Source organism: Oryza brachyantha, chromosome 12 (assembly GCF_000231095.2).
Source record: "Oryza brachyantha chromosome 12, ObraRS2, whole genome shotgun sequence".
NCBI lineage: Eukaryota > Viridiplantae > Streptophyta > Magnoliopsida > Poales > Poaceae > Oryza > Oryza brachyantha.
Genome location: NC_023174.2, coordinates 5,154,806 through 5,163,657, shown reverse-complemented (window position 1 = coordinate 5,163,657; position 8,852 = coordinate 5,154,806). Strand labels below are relative to the sequence as shown.

The 8,852-nt window shown below is 42.8% G+C and overlaps 1 long non-coding RNA gene across 1 annotated transcript; it reads right to left on the bottom strand.

The window, feature by feature from the left end:
* Nucleotides 1-4,477: 4,477 nt before the first annotated feature.
* LOC107305454 lies at nt 4,478-5,006 on the bottom strand. Its single transcript, XR_001551612.1, has 3 exons — nt 4,968-5,006; nt 4,777-4,821; nt 4,478-4,620 (listed from the first exon to the last, which is right to left on the bottom strand). It is a non-coding gene; the product is annotated as an uncharacterized LOC107305454 (long non-coding RNA).
* Nucleotides 5,007-8,852: the final 3,846 nt, after the last annotated feature.

Below are 8,852 nucleotides of genomic sequence, written 5' to 3'. Positions count from 1 at the left end.
TAAAATTCGACTCGAAGTTCATTTAATACCAAATTAATATTTTTGCATGCGGTACTCTTAAACAGCCGCATGCAAAAATATATTTTCTCATACGAACGATTAGATAGTCCGCATGTACGTCTCTGGCACGAGATGGCGTCGGCAGGCGCCGACGGCGGCGGATCCAGCGGCGCCTTCCTCGGGAGGGCTGGATCCGCTGCCCTAGGGACGAGCTCGGCGCTCGGTGGCCGGCGGCGGGGACACGACAACGGCGGAACGGGCGGCGCCGTCCTCGAGCGGCCACGGCGACGGTGCTCGGCAGCGGATCTCTCGCCGGCGGCGGTGCCGTCGGGGTCTTGGTGAGAGGTGTCCTTGAACAGGTCGTCGGCTTCCTTGTAGCGCTTCCGCATGAACTCGTCGGCGCTGGGATCTTGGGGCACCTCCGGGTGCTGTTGCTGGTGCTGCGGCAGAGGGAGCAGCTGGCGGTGGTGGAACCCGAGCATGGCAGCGACGTCGTGCTGCTGCGGCTGGAGGTGGTGGAACGGCGCTCCACGGCGTCCTTGTCCTGCTGCCGCCTCGTCGCCAGGCGTGACCACCGATGGGAACTCCATGCTGCACATGGTCGTGGTGTGCAGCAACGACGGCGGTTTCCAGAGCTGCGCCAAGCTGATCTACTACAGGAAGCGGCGGCGGTGAGAGCTCGGACGGGCGGCGGCGCTTGTTTTTTTTCTTTTTTATATTTTTGGAATTTTATTTTTTTCCATGATTTTTTCTCTTCGCATACGCTCGGCTTAAGCGCCCATGCGGGTGACCTGCCCACATGCAAAGTGTTGTATTTTTACATACGATTTGATGCATACGGTTAGGGCAACCGTATGCGAAAATTATTCCGGGCCGTTTGCAAAAATGGTATGGGTAGTAGTGAAATGTGAAGATGAGTACTGCCTTTTCAAGTAGGAACATAAAAAAGTCCAGTACTAATTATTTTGTGCCTGCGCTGGCAACATGTAGCAAAATACATATGTTGGAAATATGGTAATTGATCGGCATGTTTTAATCTAGAGAAACAAAATACTAATCATGACATTCAAAAATATTGACCTTGTGAATATGCTAAACATGAATATACAAGTAACTGTAAAAACATCTAATATAGATATATTTAGCACAAAAGTAAGGGAGTGGTTATACCCTGAGAACGTATTTGGTCTCTGAGTTGATGAAGTGTTATTGTTGACGGTGTCTCTTTCACTGCCATTACCATCTCCTCCGTTGCCTCTATCGTTGCTACCGCCGTCGGAGGACATAGTGGAGAGGAGAGTGCCATTGCCATCTCCTGCGTTGCCTCTATCGTTGCTACCGCCGTCGGAGGACATAGTGGAGAGGAGAGTGCCGACGGGGATCGGTGGTGGCGACAAAGGCCCCTCCAGCATGTGGCGGCCAATTCCTCCAGCAGGAGGGGACCGCAATAAGCGCGGGGGGAGGCATCGCAAGCTGCGCCGAGGCTTAGGGCGTGTTTGGATCTAGAGTCTTTTTTTTAAGTCTCTGTCACATCGAATGCTTGAACACTAATTAAAAGTATTAAATATAGACTATTAATAAAACCCACCCCATACTCTAGACTATTTCGTGAGTAGGATCTATTGAGCCTAATTAGTCTATAATTAGCGAATGTGATGCTACAGTAAACATTTGTTAATCGTAGATTAAGTAGGCTTAAAAAATTTGTCTAATAAAATAGCCTTTATTTATGTAATTAATTTTATTATCGGTCTATATTTAATACTCCTAATTAACATCTAAACATCCAATGTGACAAGAGACTACGAAAAAGTCACTGGATCCAAACATCCACTTAGTCGTAGGCGCGGGGCAAGCTGAGCCGCCAGCGAAGGAGCATGCGGTGCTGGTGGGGGAAGGAAGCCGGTGCGCAGAGTTTCTAAATGTTTTATTCAGAAATTAATTTTTATTTGTAAATATACAGTTTAGCTTTTTGTCTAATATGCCAAACAATCACCCTTTTACTAAATCTGATCGATCAGCAAACTAGATGATCCTGGCTCAAGGAATTCTGCCATGATCAGGGTTCAAGAGAAAAATATTATGGAAGAGAAGCGGCAAGAAAGCCAAGGATTGCATTTCTACAACCGGTCCGAGAGTCTAGACAGCTGGTTCTCAGAGATGTTTTAACTCGAACAAAACAGCTCTGACTCGATGTTAATACCCATAATCTTTTTACTTGTACTTATGCTTATAAGTCAAAATTCAAAATTTTTGAACTTAAAGTTAGAGTTGATTTTGAGATTTTTCTCATTGTAGTTTATTTTAGCCTTTTCGTTATATCCCTCAGAATACGACAGTAAAAGTTTTACCCGTCAATTATTTTTTAATAGTTGTTAAACCGTTTTTCCTATGCCTAAAATAGGCAAAAATATTAAATTGGACGGAATTTCTCCAAGTTTAATAACTTGTTTAAATACATGTCATTTAACTTGAAGCTTTTGAGTGTAGTACATATTGAGGTTGATGTTTTGTTTTTTTAGGTCCAACAATCTATTTGCAAATGAAAAATAATTTGTGAATAAAACTTTTATATTAGTGTTTTTGGTGATCTAAATGCAAAGGCCAAAGAATTGACTACAATGAAAAAACCGTAAAATTACCTCCAAATTTATGGTTAAAAAATTTAAAATTTAGCTTATAGCCATAAGCCGAAGCAAAAAGAGGAGGGTGATAGTATTTATCTTATTTTTTCGAACTTAGCATCAGAATTTATCACTGCATCTGCTGAATTAATTAAATTACAAACACAGAATGCTGGTACTCTCCATGGCGAATTGAACTATAGGGCCCATCTCACCAAGTCTTGTTTTGTGCTGCATATGTGTGGATCATGATATAATTAAGGTGGCCATGATATAAACATACACTCGTGCTAGTTTACACTTGCATAGTCTTCAGGTTCTTTACTCCTGTTTGGCCTTACATCTTGGAGAGACTTCTCAGGGCGTAAGCCAGGCGGGTTTGGCTAATTTGTGGATCTTCCGTTGTGTAGCCAGCCCGTGAGGCTCATGCACATTCACAGACTGCAAATGCACTGGCCGGCATCTCGTAGAAGAAATAATCGAGATACTCTACGAGATGCCGGCATTTCCTCTACGCGAGATACTCCATGGAGTATTAGACAAAAGTAATTGCCATGAAGGAAGAATCTAGGATCTTATGCAGAATATAGGAAGTGCTGAAATCTTATTAGTATAATGAATTAGAACCTTAGCGCCATCGAATTTGTTAGCAAGTTTTAACATCTCAATGTCATAACTATTGGTGTTAAAGTTCTTAACTGAGGTAACTCTCACCAGCACAGTATACGCTATCTGTGAAGAGTGTAAAGACATAATTGTGACAAGTGGATAACTGATCAGTGATGAGTGGTCAGTGATAAGAAAAACCATCGGTGACGCACGTCACCGATGGTTGCATCTTTGACGGGCCAAAACTTTAGCCGTAGCCGATTATGCCTATGGCCATTCATGATGGACCAAAACATTAGCTTGTAGCTGATTATGCATACGGTCTTGTCAGAGATATATCATCCGTGACAGGCTATAACCTCGTGCCCGTCACGGATGCCACATTCGTGATGTGTTTTAAGTTACGGCCCGTCAAAGATATACCATTCGTGATAGGTTTGGAGTTATGGCCCGTCACCGATAGCAATAGGGAAAAAAATAATTTGAAAAATAGCTAGCCTCAGAATTATGCTAGACATGTCCTTTGCACGAAAGATTAATCCAAAGCGAGTTACTCAAAGATTTGAGAATTGATACTGCTGAAAATTACATAACCCCTATTGCGATTAAATCCCCAGCTACAATTCAACCAGACCAGAGCTTGTAAAGGCACAGCTCAAAGAATCTGCAGGTGCATTTATGCGAGACATGGAATCAGACATTCCAAATTTCAGGACCCTGTCGATGAAATGACAACTTACATCCGTCCACGAATTACATCGTTCATATTATCGGTGTTATCAGAGTAAAGAAACAAACAACTGCCCATCCAGAACAAGAGTACTAGTACAGGAAGGTGTTTGAGGCACAATTCAGTATATACAGTTACAGTTATCTGGACCGTAGGCTTGGAATTGGTCTCAGCAAGCCTCTGCTTAATATCACGTGCAATGGAGAAAAAAACTTGCTCCACGTTAAGGTTCGTTTTGGCACTCTGGAAGGGCAAATCAAAACATTTTTTTCACTGTAAACTGAAAAGATGAAACAGTTCAGGCGAGCAACATACAGTTTTAAAAAGTGACGGACTCCGGTGCATTTTACTAGTAAGTAGAATTTAACCCATACCGTTGATTTATTTTTATCCGACGGCTGTGATTAAATTATACTACCAACAACATTAGGTGCAGTAGAAATTTAAAAGGGTAATATCGTCCTTTTTATTGTAATCTTTATTGAAAAAAATAAAATTACAAAATACTGCTAATCAAGTAATTAATAAAATACAAAAATACCCATTTTCTACTGGTAGTATAATACTACAAGTAAAATGCAATGGAGAGTAACTCTTTCAAGAAACATGATGCCATATTCATTAGCCAGTGCTTGTCCTTTTTGCAGTAGGGACAGCCTGGAGAAAAACAAAAATAAGAAACAAATAAGAATCTAACTAGTAATTCTCTCAGGGAAACTAAAAATTTAGCCATCACTAACTTCAAAGTGATGAATCGGCCAGCTGAATCTCCCGCGAGAGGAACAGATCGCAGGCACCAACAGGGAAGCGTACCTTGAGCGAAGTCAGGTCACGAACGATGTGCGAAGTCAAGTCGACCTGCAAAAACATAAACGAATGGAAGGCCGAGGGCTCAGATCCGGGGCAAGCAAAGCGCGGGGGGCGCGATGGACGGTGTGCTGCTCTGAGGTTTGGAGCGTGCAATAGACGAGAAGCAGGGCGGGGCAGGGCGTGGAGTGACTCACCTTCCGATAACCCTAGAACGAGTTAACTTGGAGTCAAACACATCCGTGATGGCCGTGTAAAAAGTCAGTCAAAGAAATCAAAAGTGATGACCGCAACAAGGCCTGTCACCGATACAACTGTTTTGACGGGCCGTAAGTTACAGCCCATCACCAAGGCATCATCCGGGATGGGCTGTAGTTTCTCAGTTTGATTTGCATCTACATTAGGCACGAGATTTAGCTAGGCTCCCGACTAGTACAACGCAAACAGTTCATGCAATATCGTCATTGCTCATTTGCTCCTTTGGCACATTTGCTGGGGGTCAATTTGTCCACTTTCTCCATGGTACAAAGATAAGACGCTGAATACATGGGAATGGGAAGCTTTGGAAATGTCGCATGCCTGCTGCTCCCTGCGACTACTAGGCAGGAAAAGAATCATTTTCGAAAGACTAGCGGTAATGATGAACAACGTTGCCATCCAATTTGCTCAACCCAAATGCTCCATGCAGCACAGTTACCGTGTGTAGCTTCGAGATGAGATTCAACATATTGGCTGGTTCATTGGTTCCATAACCGAAAAGTTCAATGACGTTTACATATCCTCCACTCCAGGTTCATCGACTGACTGAACACAGAAGACCACCGGGAGAGTCTTCTTTGACGTACTGTCCTTTGGTATGAGTTAATCATATGATATCATCCACTTCAATTTAGTGGACAGTAGGTTAGAAGATGTATATATCCGAAGACCGCCAACCAAGCTAACCTAAACCATGTTGTGCCCTATAGCTGAAAAGGTTGACAGATTAAATACTGGCATAGCGGAAACTATTCTAAACTCTCGAGGGAACATATATATATATATGCTCGTCCATTCAGGACCGGATGACGCTCCGTGTGGCACAAACCCTAACCCATGCCACTGACTTCTTTCTCCGGTGATTACTACCTAAAATAGAAGATGAGAATATTAGAGAAATGGATACATACGGTTAGAGATAACAGAGTCCAATGAAAATTCTAGAGATAAAGATAAAATCCTATAGATATACGATAGAATATTTATCTTGTACTCCAATTTTCTATCTCCTATGTACCCTATAAATATACCCACGAGGGTTAGTGCAATATACAACAGATCACAACAGATCATAGATTTCTCTCCCATCCAATATTTTCCACATGGTATCAGAGCCTAGATCCCAACACTAGTCGTCGATTTCGAGTCCATGCCGGCACGCCGAGCCTAGATCCCAACACTAGTCGTTGATTTCGAGTCCATGCCCATCAACTGATTTCCGGCTGACAACGAGGACGCCAGCCATCCATCTCATCAATATGCACTGCCATCGATCAGCAAACGCATGGCAGCACATCGAGCCTTCGGCCGGCAGCAATATCGTTCCGATCTGAAAATCAACGGCAAGGCGGCGGCGAGGACGACGACCATGCATCTTCAGTTTTCAGCACAGAAACACGATACTGTGCATGTATTTTGTGTTTTAAGTAGCTATCTAGTCTCTACAGATTATTCATAGATTAGATTTTCTCCAATAATTAGTATTAGATCAATTTCTTTTTAGCCACCATATATCATATATAGATTAGATTAGATTAGTTTCTTCTCACTACAAAATCCCCAAATTCTAGCGACAGAAGCAGAGGTGCGGCGACATCAATCAACTAACAAGCAAGCACTACATCAAGCAACCAACGGTCTCCACGTCCGCAATCAACATGCATTGAAGTAACACCGCCAATGGTCTGCATCAACATGGAAACAACACGACGGCGCTTCGTCCACAACGATGGACATTCATCTCGCGTCCTCTGACAGAAATCTCTACAAGACGCTTCATGGACGACGGTATCGACCACGTCATCTACGACGGACAAAGACTGCATCAACCTGGCATCACTACGGTGGTGACCTCCTACGTGACGTACGGAGTACAACCAAAAATTGCTGACCCGACGTCAACAACGTTCTCTGAAATATGCAAGATTACCCAAGGGCATCCTCTGACATATGCAAAGACGCTTTCAACGGCATCCTCTGACATCTGCAAGGTGCCTCATCTACGATTGCAGCTCCGTCTCCAATTTTTTTCGCCTTCGGCTATATGCGGCTACATCAACTACCATGTCTACAACGACCACGGCTACCACATGATCGACTACCTCGACAAACATTACAACAAATCATCGTCGACAACTCCAGTCAAAAGCGTTCGTGTCATCGCTATTGTCCATGACACTCCCGCTATGACTGCGGGAGGGAATAGAGGAGAGAGACAAGAGATAACACAGAAGGGGACGCAGTCACCAAGGTGAAGGACCGAAACGACACGGAAGGAGACACGGTCACCAAAGTGGAGGACTATCCATCAGAGATACAATGATGATGGAGAAACAAAGAAGAAAAGATGGTGAAACCCAAGATTTCAAATCCAGTCGCAATCGTTCGCTTTGCTCCCATTACGACTGAGGGGGATGTTAGAGATATGGATACATATGGTTAGAGATAACAGAGTCCAATAGAAATTCTAGAGATAAAGATAAAATTCTAGAGATATACGATAGAATATTTATCTTGTACTCCAATTTTCTATCTCCTATATACCCTATAAATATACCCACGAGGGTCAGTGCAATATACAACAGAATACAACAGATCATAGATTTCTCTTCCATCCAATATTTTCCATAGAGAATGGCCTCCTATACCAACTAACAGTATAAGAGTAAGCGTACGTATGCATCTATAATAAGGAAAATATCTCTCCATACTTTAAAAACTCGGAAGGTATGCACACGAAATACATTTGTCATTCAAATATCATTATAATTACACCAATATCATCGATTACAATATTTCCTTTCCATACATGCATTGTCACTCACAGATCAAAAGCTCATGTTGCACCATCTTTTGTACCACTAGTTACGTCGCAAGTACTATAAAATCCTTCTATTTTTTTTACAAATGGGCATGCAAAAGCAATGCATGCCATTTATACTAGAAGTTGACAAAAACAAACATTTGTTATGATCATGTTCAAAGATCATACAGTCAGTCCAATGAAATCTCATTTTGTGTCTAAGCTCCCAACATTCAAGTCCGAGTATGCTGGGGCACCAATGGAAATGGGAGGCATACGTAATGAGGAATGTGCACATCAGCAGTTGATATGTTCATTTCTCTGAAATTCCACTCAGGTTCTACATGCCGGGCAAGCAGGACTACAAGCATCACAATGGAATCTAGTTCTCTCGTCTTCTTCGCTTGAATTGATCCAAATGCAATCAATTGGTCAGTGAATTTTTTATTAAATAAACCTTTTAAGCAAATAGTTTTAAAACCAAACTATCGAGAAAACTATTTCTAGAAATGAATATTTTCGCCAGGCCAGCTGAGATGGCATGGGCAAGTAAAGTTGCCACGCCAGGTCAATTGGTCTACTGTGCAAGCCATCCCACTGCAGTCATCGGCGCTCAACTAGTCTACTGTGTGCTAAGGTGCCAGGGGCAGTTGGCTGAGCTTGCCACGCGAGGCTCAGTGGCGTGACGGTGCCATGCCAGCCCGCCTCACGTGGTAGGGGAAATATCGTCGGTGCCACGCTAGAAGCATTAGATTGGCAGGTAAATCCTACAGACTACCAATGTGGCGAGAGCGTCCTGAATGTCATTGTGGTGAACATTGTCAGGTTATTAGATCGGTAAAACATAGAACTCTAGGATAAAGATGCTTTGTTTGTCCACACATAATTGACAACGACTTCAATTGTGGTAAGTTCATTTCATTATCTATACAATACCACTTACTTGTGTGTCTTTTATGTGCGATCTATTCTAACGAAATCGTAGGTTTCAAAAAGTGGATCGGATACAGTGAGAGTACGT